The sequence below is a fragment of the Schistocerca serialis genome, chromosome 7 (genome assembly GCF_023864345.2).
Source record: "Schistocerca serialis cubense isolate TAMUIC-IGC-003099 chromosome 7, iqSchSeri2.2, whole genome shotgun sequence".
NCBI lineage: Eukaryota > Metazoa > Arthropoda > Insecta > Orthoptera > Acrididae > Schistocerca > Schistocerca serialis.
In genome coordinates this window covers 186,214,566-186,228,823 of record NC_064644.1, presented here as the reverse complement: position 1 = coordinate 186,228,823, position 14,258 = coordinate 186,214,566, and positions in this window count along the sequence as shown.

The window sequence follows — 14,258 nt, the reverse complement described above, 5'->3', positions numbered from 1 at the left end:
CCACCTCGCTTTCTGTATACACCTCCCATCCCCCACGCAGATCCTCTACGACCTCATTCCTTTCCCCCATTTGCTCCTATTCCTCGAACATATCCACATACTCTACACCTCCTGCCACCTTGATCCCCCTCACCCCCTGGTTGTTCCTCTCCTCACCGTCCCCTGCCCTCTGCCACGCCTTTACTGTTGTGTCTCCCCTACCCTCCATCTCTACACCCTTCATCTGCTTTCCCAAGGTGGCTTCTGTCAACTCCCCCTTCCCGGACGGTGTCTTCTCTCCCTCCATTTATCCCTCCTATCAACTCTGATCCTCAACACCTCTCCTTTCCCGTCCTTTCCCTGGGCTCCCTCTCCCCCCCTTTCCATCCTGTTTTCTCCCCACCTAACCTCTCCCTGCCGCCCTTCTCCCCCCTCCTTGAGTCCTTTTGCATTCCTCTCCTCTGCCTTTCCCCACTTCCTGCCACGTCTCCCCAGTGCCCACACCCCCTCTTGTGAGTCCTCATCCACCATCGCCTCCTTTCCCTCCTCCCCCCCACTTTGTTTCTTCCTCTCCTTCCCCCCTTTCCTCCCCCCCCCCCCATCTGCCCTTGGCTGTGGTATATCATATTTGTGAAAAAATTTTAGTGCAGTGTTCAAGTGAATGTTCAGTGTTGTTCGTCTTCCCAAAGTGTTGCAAACAGAAACCATACTGTCACTGGGTGTAAATTTTATATCTCTTGCGAACAGAAACCAGACTGTCGCCATGATTTTTTTTAATTGTACACCTATTCTTTTAACTGATTGTCTGTTTTATTAGCATCATCAACCCTTTGTTTTATGTTTTAAGTTCCACGATTTTCCACCATTTTACCATTTAAGTCACCGATTTTATCGCCTGTCTTTATTATTTATTATCTTCATCTTTTTGAAACAAATTCTGTAGGCTGAAGAGCGGCGTACTAAGCTGCTGCCAGCCCACCTCCTTCGGGGGGAATCGAAACTCAATAAAGGAAAAATTAAAAAAAAAAAGGCAACAAGTTGCTGAGGAGCATTTCGAGTCGCTGCAGCGAACTGCGAAAAGAGGTGGGGAGTGGGGGGATAGCTGTCCGCAGGTTGCTGTGCGCTCGCTACTTGGAAATTTCATGGCAGCTGGATAAACTGTGCTGCTGCATGCTTATGGGTGCTAAGCAGTTTGGACAGGCTCTGACTGCTCTAAACTAAAGCTTAAGATATTCGCTAAAAACACAAAAACCAGATCCAAACAGGCTCTAGAAAATCTAAGGACAGCTTTGAAACTGCGGTAAAGAGATGAACTCACTTAAGTTATTACCTTACTTATAAAGTAAATATCAACAGGTTTATTAACATTTATACGTAAAATTTTCTATAAAATAAAAATAAATCACAGACGTGATATTTTTCTGTACAGAACACAGTTGGGTAGATACTGAAGGCAGCTAATAAATGATCACGTTAATACGAGTAGATACAAAAGCTGTTGTAAGTAAATTGTTGAGTATCTCATAAAAGAGTGCCAAAATAAACATATACACTACAGATTAGCATCAGCATGAGTGGTTAGCCATGTTAACCAACTCTGTTTATGAAACTTCCTGGCAGATTAAAACTGTGTGCCCGACCGAGACTCGAACTCGGGACCTTTGCCTCTCGCGAGCAAGTGCTCTACCAACTGAGCTACCGAAGCACGACTCTCGCCCGGTACTCACAGCTTTACTTCTGTCAGTATCTCGTCTCCTACCTTCCAAACTTTACAGAAGCTCTTCTGCGAACCTTTCATATCAGCGCACACTCCGCTGCAGAGTGAAAATCTCATTCTGGAACTCTGTTTATGTTTATGTAATAAGTTCTTAGTAATTTAATTTCTGTAATATGACTGTTTGAGTAGTAGAGTACTTTTACCTCAAGCCAAATAAAGACATGAACCTGAACTTGGCTATTTTTTCGCCATTCCGATGATGATGTGTAAAGTCTAAATAATTACTGGTCATTATGCCACGCTTGGCATGTTAGAATGTAATAGCAGACCGCAAATTATCTAAAAGTTTGTGTAATACACATCCTGATTGCGGAAGGCACATTGAGGTACACTGTATGTATCTTAGGTTTCCGATTCGTAAAACTATGAACAAATATCAAACAAAAGTAACAGCTTGTAATCTAGTCCTTGTGTTCCCTCCAAACCATTGGTATCGCAAACAATGTGCAGTTACTCCTACCTTTCCACGAGTTTATCAATTTAACGTAAGAAGTGGCGTAAGAAATATGGGGTGCCCCGTCCCTATCTTGATAGGGAAGTTCTGTTCCAAAATAGTGTTTGTAGGCTTTCTTTAAATGGGCGAAATTTTCTTCCTGTGCCCAGCAAACGCGAACATCTTGCAGGTATAGCATACAGTCAGGCATATTGCTACAGGAGGGATTTTCTAGAAGAGAAATATGTATGTGAAACTATTTATATGAGTTGGAATGTGGAAGCAAAGAAATAATACTAAACGTAAATTAATATGAACCACTCATATAATCTAACAAAAAAGTTACCAACTCAAGATTTCACACGCTCTGTGTGTTAGAATCTGTCTAGTCTGCTTCTATGTTTGAAGAAAGTAAGTCGAGGTAAACACGTGCTTACCTCGGCCTATTCTTTATTTAACGAACAATATTTTGTGCAGACTGATGATGTTGCTATGAGTAGCTCTTTGTCTCTCATAGTAGCTAACCTTTTTATGGAAGACTTTGAGGCAAAAGAACTTCAGTCAGTGGCGTTGAAATCTAAATATTTCTGGAGAATTGTAGACGACACTTTTGTAGCTTGGCCACACGGGTCAGAAAAGCTTCCTGCATTTCTGGAACACTATAACTCCATCCATCCGAGCATTTGCTTCACGATGGAAATGGAGAAAAATGAAGACCTCCCATTCTTAGATGTCTTGGTCCACAGAAAAGAAGATGGTGTCTTGGGTCACAGTGTGTTTCGTAAACTGACTCACGCTTAGCTATATCTACGAGCTACGAGCTGCCAACACCCATTTCAATGTAGTGGCGTGTTACGGACTCTCGTTCATAAGGCTAGAATATCTGAGATGCAGGGAGCTTATCAGCAGAGCTTAGGCATCTTCGCTGTGTGTTTGTACAAAAAGGGTACTCTGACAAAAAGCTCCATAATGCATTGAAACCTGCACGCACAAAAGCTCAAGAACAGCCAGAAGAAACGGAGAACTCCACGACAATGGTTTTTCCGCCTCATGTTGGTGGCGTGTCCTTTACAACTGACAGGCTGTTCAAAAAATATCAAATAAAATGTGTCTTCCGTCCCGAGTGCAAACTACACTGCGTTCTGTTAAACACAACCTAGGTCTATGGAGATCAGGGATATACAAAACCCCATGCCATTATAGGAAATCATATGTTGGCCAGATATGTCGCACTGTTAAGGATAGATGTGCTGAACATAGACGTCCCAACAGACTCGCTCAGCCATGAAAGTCTACTGTGACTGAACATGGTCTTGACACGGGACACAGCATGCACTACGGAGAGACAAAAATCCTTTCATCACGTCCACATACTGGGACTCCATCACTAAAGAAGCAGTCGAAGTACATTTAAGTAACGACCTCAGACACGGGATTTCAATTCAGCAAGATACAGTAACCAGCAGTGGCGGTACCAAGGCATCGTCGGCCGCATACGAACGAATCTGAGTCAACACAGATGGGGAATCAGAGTGCGCGTGCATAAACTGGGCGGCAACACAGAGCCCGATCGCGCCCTGGGCTGCTATTTGCGGCCGCGAGTTTCCCGCGTTGCGAATGCGAAAACCGTACCCGATTTCTCCGGCAGGGGGCACTGGATGTCGCCGTGCTCCATGATTCGTCTACGATGATGTTATACCTCCACCCCTTGGCGACTGCGCTTTTATAGAGAGTCAGTGCATATATTGGCGAGACATGCAGCAAAACGTCCATCCTTCTACCGTCCTTCACACCTTCAAATCCTTGATCCGCCCCATCCTTTGTTATGCCAGTGTTGCTTGGATTTCCACCCCTCTCAGGTTCTATACAGCCCTCCAAATCCTCGAACGCCATGCACTCTGCCTCACATTCCGCATCCGACTTCTGTCCCCCATGCGCATCCTCTACGACCTCATCCCCTTCCCCCAGCTTCTCCTTTCCTTGAACACATCCACACACTATATATTGTATGCCGCCTCGATCCCCCTTTCCCCCCCTGGTGTCTCCCTTCCTCTCCAACCCCAGCCCGCTGTCGCGCCTTTACCATTGTGTCCCACCCTCTGTCCATCTCAACACCCTCCACCTCCTTTCCCAACGCAACTTCCAGCACTACCCCTCCAGGATGATGAGCTTAGCCCTGACATCTACCCTTCCTACCAACTCTAACCCCACCTTCCTCCTGCCTCCTTCTCAGGGCTCCCTCGCCTCCCCTACCTTCTCCTGAGTGGCTTTCCCCTCCTACGCCGTCTCCCTCTAGTGTGGTCCCCTTAAGTGTCTCTGCACTCCCTCCTGCCTTGCTGTCCCTTTTCATCTCCTGCCCCACCTGTCTCGTGCCTCTTGGTGCACCCCCTGATGCCCCTACTCCTCTCATCCCGCCCCCACCCCTGCTGCACTTTGCTCTCCCCTCCTTTTCTATCCTCACAGGCCTCTCCCTCGCCAGGTCCCTCCTGGCAGTTTTATTCTTCATCGTGTGTGCTTCATCTCTTCAAGTGGGTTTAAAGTGTTTTATTCTGGAGTGTTTTTAATACCGTGGCCAACTTTTAACTTGTGGATGTGACTGTCACTTGTGCGTGTGTGCTCTATGAATTGCCAACTGTTTTTTAAACTTTATGTCGACTTTTTGAATTGTCCCTCCATGAATGTCTCCATGTCAGTGTATTTTTACCTCCATTATCTCCCCTTGCTCTGTTTTTGTCCCCCTTTTTTATCACCTTTATATGTATAATTTTCTTCTTGTATTAGCTGTCATGTCACTCGGCTGAAGAGCGGCGGATTGTGCTGCTGATAGCCCTCGCCTCTCCACATTGAGCATGGGAATTAAATCACAATAAAGAGGGGGCGGGGGCAGCAACACATCAGTTTGATCAATAAGTATCTGAAGATGATGAGCAGCTGTGTTGTTGAAATACTGTACGGCTTCCACAACATTATCGACGTGTTGCCCATGAACCATAATGGAAGAAATTTTAAATTAGCGAGACAGTTAACGCTAATTCACAAGAAATCAAATAATCAAACAAAACTAATTCTGCAGTTAGTGTTGTTGTTAACTAGTGTCATGTCTCTTGTTAACACTTCCTGGTTCCACTGTGGACATAAGCACGTATGAAATACACATCTCTACCTCGTTTTTAAAACTATTATTTTCAAAATATAGCCACGCGGGGTAGCCGTGCGGTCTGAGACGTCTTGTCACGGTTCGTGGTGCTCTCTCTCTCTCTCTCTCCCCCCCCCCTCCCCGTCGATGATCGATGTTCGAGTCCTCCTTCGGGCATAGGTGTGTGTGTTGTCCTTGCCGTAAGTTAGTTTAAGTTGGATTAAGTAGAGCGTAAGCCTAGAGACTGATGACCTCAGCAGTTTGGTCCCATAGCCCTTACCAAAAATTTCAAAATATGTGACGATCTTCCTCTGAGTCAAATGTATCCAGCAATATTTTGTTCAGTTTTGTATTTACAAGAGATTAAAATTTTTTTCATTATTTCTCCACTGAGAAACACTGGGCTCAGTATGACGCCATTCTAAATTACTTGTTTGTTTCTTGAATGTAACATTATGAAAATAGAATGTTACGTTGAACAACTGTTGTACGAAACACATGCAGCAATGAAATTAACATTTCCCGCTTTTCTGTACCCATTGTTAGGGTTTCTTCCCACAGCTCTTGTTGTGTATTACCCCAGTGGTTATCACTGTTTTGCCTCAGCCTGTCGTAGAATTACATTTTCAGTAGAAAACGTGTTGCATAGTCCTGCAATTTTGAATGAAGACGAGAACTTAAGTGAAATATCATCTGATTATGATAGAGAGATGTTTATATTTTTTGTGAAGGCAGTGAATCAGCTAATGATTCCGATGAAGATGTTGGAAATTTGGAAAGGATTATTTCTGAAGTTGATGACATCTCAAATCTGAATTTTCCAGTAAGTATATATTAGCTACCATTTGTTTACGAAAATGGTAATAATAATATGTAAGTAAATATGCGATATAGTAAGGATATTGTTTTCAGGTCCAAAAACGGAAAAGAGACATGGGGAAAAAGTTTTGTTAGATTGTATGTGAGGCAGCCAGGAGAAAAAGTATTGGAGATGGCTCCAGGGCCAAAGTGGCATGGTGTAAGGAATGTAAAGGAATGTAAACAGTATGCGGTCGCCATCTGAAGCACAACATTTCCCAGAATATTTTGAAGTGGACCTACAAAGAAGGTAACTTTACGTTTGGGAACAAGTGGATACATCTTGATACAGAAGAATCTTACTGTTTTCTTGGCCTGCCTAAACTTCAACAGCATACAAGGGCAACCTTGGTTTTTTTAAATGAGATGCTGTAGAGCCGCTATCGAGACGAATCAACTGTTGTGTAACAGTAAGGTCTTTGAAGTTCAACGAAGGTCAAAAAGGTGACACGAACGTCCATTTACAGAAGGTGTTCGAACTGATGACCACTGGAATCAATGCAGTGCTGCAATCTTCTTATAAAGGACTGAGTGGTATCGCTTATGACTTCGGCACTTATCGAAGCACATGCTCTGACAATTCTCTCTCGCATATCGTGCAAATAGTAAATATTCGCGAGTACGGCGAATCTATCTAACGTGCCGTTGACATGTAAACACCATTCGACGGTTTCGCGATACAACACTAATATGAAAGGTAAGTCTAGTACCGTCGAATCAAGCGAATGCGAATGATGTATTCCCTCGAAGAACAAGTCGATTTGCTTCTCATTTACCGAGAATGCCAACGAAATTCAGCGAGAACCAGAGACTTATACGCTGAAAGATATCCTCAACGTACCCACGCTACACGTCGGAAATTTAAATATAACCGGCAAAGGAAAGTTACTGACGAGGAAACGGAAATTGATACTCTTGCCACTGTGGTTCGGGATCCTTGTGTTAGTTCGCGTCAAATCGCAAGGGAATCTGGCATGAGCCACAGTAGTGTAGTTCGTGTTCTGCATTGCCATAAGTATCATCCTTACCACATCAGTCTCCACCAAGAATTAACTGGTACGGATTGTATGCGTCGCACTGAACTCTGCCGATGGGTTCAACTTCAGCTTCAGAGAGATGACACATCTATTAATTTGATTCTATTTACTGACGAGGCTACATTCACGAACCATGGAAATGTTAATTTGCATAACATCCATTATTGGGCAACTGAAAATCCACGTTGGCTGCGTCAAGATGCACACCAAAAACTGTGGTCGTGAATGTATGGTGTGGGATTCTGGAGGACAGAATTATAGTCCCCTATTTCATCGAAGGAAATCTTTATGGTAGGAAGTACACCACATTCATGCAAGAAACATTAGGGCTGTTATTGGAAGAAATACCTTTAGGAACAAGGAACAGAATGTTGTATCAACACAATGGGTGTCCTGTACATTTTTCGCTGATGGCTAGAAATGAGTTGGAGAGACGATCCCCAAATTGTTGGATTGGACGCGGAGGAGATGTGTCATGGTTTTCCGGTCTTCTAGGGTCCAATCGATACAGTCACGAGTCCAGGACGGGCGCTGTCGACGATGTAGGCGATCGTACGTCCCACACTGATTGCTGCTGTTATTTCATGCAGTGTTGCTTGTCTGTTAGCACTGAAAACTCCACGCAAACAACGGTGCTCTCTGTCGTGGTGAGAGCTAATGACTGAAGTCTGTTGTCCTCGGCACTGTATTGACACTGTGGATCTCGGTATACTGAATTACCGAATGATTACCCAAAGGGAACGTCTCACGTGTCTAGCTGCAAGTACCATTCCGCGTTAAAAGTCTCTTAATTACCGAAGTGCGACCAAAATCACACGGAAACCTTTTCACATGAACAACCTGAATACAAATGATACATCTGTCACTGTACTGCCCTTTTATAACTTTTGTACGCGGTACTAGTGCCATCTGTATAATGTGCATATCGCTAACCCATGACTTTTGTCACCTCACTATGCTAACAATGTCCGCCCCTGGTAGCTGAGTGGTCAGCGTAACTGAATGTCACACCTAACGGCCCGGGTTCGATTCCCGGCTGGATCGGAGGTTTTCTACGATCAGGATCTGGGTGTTGTGTTGTCCTTATCATCATCATTTCATCCCCATCGACGAGCAAGTCGCCGAAGTTGCGTCAACTCGAAAGACTTGTACCAGACGAACGGTCTACCGGACTGGAGGCCCTAGCCACGCGGCATCTATTATACTAACAATCATCACTACCGAAATATTCCTCTACTGTACGCAGAACACAGTGCTATAAAATGTGTTCATATCCTTCAAAATTTATCATTTCTTAAGGAAAATGAGGGGAACACATCCTAGCCATGGACCCCCCCCCCCCCCCCATACCTTTACACCACCTATTCTGTACTTCACTGTTGGCACTATAAATGATGACAAGTTACTTTCTGCAGGCATTTATCAAACCCTGATCCTCCCGTTGGATTTCTGCAGAGTATAGAAGGACTTATAATTCCAAATCACTCGTTTTCAGTCATCCACGATCCGGTGGTGTCACGTTTTACACCACCTCAAGCATCACTTAGCACTGATTAAAGAAGTGTGTGGCCCCTGTGGAGCTGCTCGACCATCGTACTCCACTCTTTTTTAACTCGCTACACACAGTCACTGTGGTATCTGGACTGCTCGCAGCACTTTGGAGCTCGCGATTGATTCCTTAGGCTGATTTCGTTGAGATTCTTACAAGATCCCTCCGCAATATTCGACGACCCCGTCCGTCACTACGTGTGATCTGTGTGGCCGTGGTTTAGCTGTCGTTGTTGCAACGCGTTTCCATTACTGCTTTTCTACTTACAACTCAATACACCCTGCGAACTTTTATACTGGCAGCTCCGACTCTTCTGACATCTAACTGTCAGTTCCATACTTCATAGGGATATTCGGATACTTTTGATCAGACAATGTGAGTAATGCAATATGTAATTATTTATCGACATGGTCATTCGTGATAATGATATATAATTGTTATAATTTTTTATCCTTCCCCTCCGTATTTATCGACTTTGACGATGTTTTACTCTGGATTTTAGTCATTTCCACAATGTGTTTGTCTTCTGTAAGCATTGCTAATGAAAATGGACTTCACCTGGTACCGGTCCTACAACGAAAGAAATTATTATACAAAGAAACAGCGGCCTTGGTCGGTATTTTCCTTAGCTCCTTTATTGTTTTAAGGTTTGAAGGTTCGGAGTAGCGAGTACATTATACGTAAGTGACTTCCTTCTGTCATTTTCTTCTGGATGTGCACCACAGCCTCGATAAATGTGAAGAAACACATTATTTTATTGGGTTGTGTTTTAAAATAGTTTATTCCGCACTGCTCGTCTCGGGCACGGCCCGTTTTGAAGTGCATCTAGAGCCACAGATGTGGATATGTCGTCATTGTCTTTTTCTCCTCTTACGTCCAAGTTCGCGTGTCACTGAAGTTAGCGTTTATCAAGAGTTGCTCTTAAAATGGGTACCTGGATTTTTTTCCTGGTTTTGCAACAGCACTCCTCGTTTACGAGGGGCGTTTGAAAAGTCCGTGCAAAGTCCGAGAAATGGCACCACCGGCGCGTATCCAGGTCATGTTTAGTTAGTATCATCTTTGGATAAAACACACGCCAAGTTTCAGTCATATTGGTCTATTTATTTGTGTTTGGCATTTGTGTGAACCAAGGAAGTTGAGTGATTGTCAAAAAATGGACGAAAAAGAATTTAGTGTGGTGATTAGATATTACTTTATGAAAGGCAAAACGCCTGAGGAGACTAAAGAGAAGCTTGATAAACATTACGGTGACTCTGCACCTTCGATTGGAACAGTTTATAAGTGATTTCAAAATTTTCTGTGTGGCCATATGGGCACAAGTGACCTGAATCATCTGGACGCCCTGTGAAGGTTACGACTCCAGAAATCATTGATAAAATCCATGATATGGTGATGGATGACAGAAGAGTTAAGGTGCGTGAGATTGCTAGTGCTGTGGGCATCTCAAATGAATAAACATTTTGACATGAGAAAGCTATCCGCAAGTTGGGTTCCGCGATTGCTCACTCTTGACCAATGGCGCCACCTGCCCAGTCTTGGAGGGAGCAGCATGCACCGTGCACGGTACGATTTGCAGCCTAGCGTCAGTTCTCACCGGGACTCACCAGCTGAAGCAGCATTCTCCTGAAGATGACGAACAGTTGGCTCGCCGAAATATAGAATCGAGTTGATTTTATGATCCGGTAGCAAACCTGAAGAGACTTTCAAGACTTATTACGCCGGGAAGGCCTACGAAGTCGCATATAGAAGTACGTATTTATGGCTCCATAAGATACGAGAGTTATTCGAAGAATAACTGTTGTAAGTGCGAACGGGACGGTCGCGGGGTTGAAATGACGGAAAGCGTGGCGGAACCAGCGGAGAGGCCTGCGAACAACAACACAACGGGAGAGGACGGACACGAACAACGAAGGACAGAACGAACAACAACAAGATCGAACAACGGAGTCCAAGGAAACCTAACAACCACGTCCACTCGTACACAAAACAAGAAGTAAGTAAGCTGTCTAACTCGAGGCGATGTGTCCACAGATGTACGCGAGATTAGACTGGCTGGCTGAGCTTATTTTTGTTTTTTTCCTTTATTGAATTTCGATTCCCCCCGAAGGGGGCGGGCTGGCAGCAGCTTAGTATGCCGCTCTTCAGCCTACAGATTTTGTTAAAAAGATGAAGCGAATAAATAATAAAAACTAGCGATAAAATCGGAGACTTAAATAGTAACATGGCGAAAAAAATCGTGGAACTTAAAACATAGAACATAGGGATGATGATGCTAATAAAATACATACGAAGCAGACAGGAAAAACAATAGACAGACAATTAAAAAACACGGCGACAGTCTGGTTTCTGTTCGCAAAAGACATAAAATTCACACTTAGCGACAGCATGGTTTCTGTTCGCAACACGAGAAAGACGAAAAACACTGAACATTCACTGGAGCACTGCACTAAATATTTGTCAAATGTGACATACCACAGCCGAGAGTAGGTGGGGTGAAACTGGACATGGGAAAATAAAAAAGGGGGGAAGGAGAGGAAAAGCGAAGGGGGGGAGGCGGGAAAGGAGCCAATTGAGGATGAGGACCCATAAGAGGGGTGGGGGGTGCTGGGCAGATGCGACAGGGAGTGGGGAAGGCAGAGGAGGGGAAGACAAAAGGACTCAGGGGGGGGGGGAGAAGGGAGGTATGGAGAAGTTTGGTGGGGAGCAAACAGGATGGAAGGGGGGGAAGAGGGAGCCCAGGGAAAGGACAGAGGAAAGGAGGGGGGTGGGGATCAGAGTTGATAGGAGGGATAGATGGAGGGAGAGAAGGCATCATCCGGGAGGGGAGTTGATGGAAGCCACCTTGGGAAAGGAGATGAAGGGTGTAGAGATAGAGGGTAGGGGGGACACAACAGTGAATGCATGGCAGGGGGTGGGGACGGGAGACGAGAGGAGCAACCAGGGGTGTGGCGGATCACAGCGGCGCGAGGTGTAGAGTATGCAGATATGTTCAAGGAACAGGAGCAGATGGGGGAAAGGAATTAAGCCACAGAGGATTTGCGTGGGGGATGGGAGGCGTATACGAAGGCAAGGCGGAGTGCATGACGCTCAAGGATCTGGAAGGACTTATAGAATTTGGGGGGGGGGCAGATATCCAGGCAGGACTGGCATAATAGAGGATGGGACAGATTAAGGATTTGTAGGTGTGGAGGATGGTAGAGGGCTGCAACCCCCATGTCCGGCCAGAGAGGAGTTTGAGGAGTCGGAGGCAGTTGTGGGCTTTGGATTGGATGGAGCGCAGATGAGGGGTCCAGGTGAGGTGACAGTCAATGGTGAGGCCTAGGTAGGTGAGGGTGGGGGTGAGGCAGACAGGACGGGCACAGACGGTAAGGGAGAAATCAAGGAGCTGGAAGGAGCAAGTGGTACGACCTACGATGATTGCCTGGGTCTTGGAAGGATTGATTATCAGGATCCACTGGTTACACTATGTGGCAAAAAGGTGAAGGTGATTCTGGAGAAGGTGTTGGGATCGTTGGAGGTTAGGAGCGAGGGCAAGGAATGTGGTGTCATCGGCATATTGCAAGAGGTGTGCAGGAGGGGTGGGGGGGTTAGGCCATATCTGCCATGTACAGGAGGTAGAGGAGAGGGGAAAGGACAGAGCCCTGGGGCACACCTGCAGAGGGGTAGAAGGTGTGGGAATTGGCGTTATGGATGGTAACGTAGGAGGGGCGGCGGGAGAGGAAGGAGGCCATCAGACGGATGTAATTGACAGGAAGGGCGTAGGTTTGGAGCTGGCTGAGCGAGAGGCAGGCGCTTAAGTACTCTATTGGGGGCGCCGCTATTGGCCGCTGGAACCACATGTTCCACTGTGGCGCCCTCACACTAAAAGCGGGCCAGGAGGCGCGCGCCGCCACAGCTTACGGTGCGATGGTGGAGAGACCTCTATGGGTCTTCGACATCCATGGCGTCTGGTGGAGATTCAAATTCCGCGGAACGCGGTACCAGAGTAACAGCGATCAGTCATAAAATGCAAACTCTATGAATTTTTGCACAGTGAGGCAGTATCTCTACAACTGGGGTGGCCAAGATTTCGACTCGTAGGCCGTGCCCGAGCAAGAAAGCCAAAGCGCTCATCCTCGGTTTACATTTCTCCCACTATCACGCCATGCTGTATGAGAGCAGGGAGGGAGAAGAGGGGAAATCTGCGAACGTGCCACATTTAAATGACAGTACAGTTGTAACATGGACTACTAAGATAAGAAACTTTCAGCTTTATTTAATTATTTTTGGCGATCTGAAGACATAATTTTTATCTGGTGCAAACTGTCAGCATGCAGACAGACGCAGACAATTAGACTGAGTTTTACACTCAAGGAGACACGTAATAGTGACTTATTTAGTTTTATATCCAAAAAAAAAAAAGATCTTTGACACAAATACGCCGATCGAAATATTGTAACACCCTTACATCTTCATTATAGAGACTTGAAAACTCTACCTGAGGAAAGCAAAGTAGACGTAGTGTTAACGTAAAAAGATGTGTCACTGAAACTTGAATTATCTTACTGGTCAGTGAATTACATCTGCACATGCACAGGGGTGCTCTCAACGGAAACAGGAGACAGCCCAAATACAGGTGTACGATTGCGAGTGTCTTCAGGCCCTTTATAAAAATACCCTTGTAATATCGGTTCCATGGTTAATTCTTGAAACCTCGCATTTGCTTCAACGCCAGGGATCTTAGACAACTGGACTGTCTTTGTCGGAATGTGTTCCTTCTACAACGCTATTCTAGTTCTAAATGCATCCCCAACAAATCAGAAAGAAGTTGCCCTGCAGTGCCTTACCGTAGGTAGTGGGCAGTCGAGTCTACTTAAAACGCAAAATCTACAACCCATTCTGGATGCTCTAATTTTCGTTTCTGCATTCCTTTTTCCGTTATAAATTCACGAATAGCGAGTTTTAAATCGAACAATCGTTCCAGGTGTGCCCCTTGATGTAACCAAGAAGATGATCCAAGACGGCCGCCGTGTAAGTGACACCAGAAACTATTTCCAGAAAGTTAAGTGATTTAGACAGGAATATAATTTAGTTTAACACCGACAACAAATTAAATACGTTCATTAGTGTATCGTTTAGTCTTGCCGTTAAAGGTTTCACTTTTCTTTGCGTATTTTTTCAGATAACACGAAAAGATCGTAACTTTCCGAAGTCGCGTTTAGGCTTAAATTTTGTAAACGTGTTTGTTTCCTGTTTCACGGTAATTTGACTAGTTTCTCGGCAACAGATAAGTAAACTACCGTAAATAGCGTATAACTTCATTGTTTTAATACAGGTTTCAGAAAAACAGCGTAACTTTATAACAGAAACTTGCTTATATACATTTATTTATAGGCCTAATTCTCGTATTGAATGTAGGAAAGTCATCGAAAAGGAAGAAAGTTTTGTTGTTAGGCAGTTCTCATGCCAGAGGTGTAGGCCAACTTCTGCAGGAGGAATTAGGACCAGAA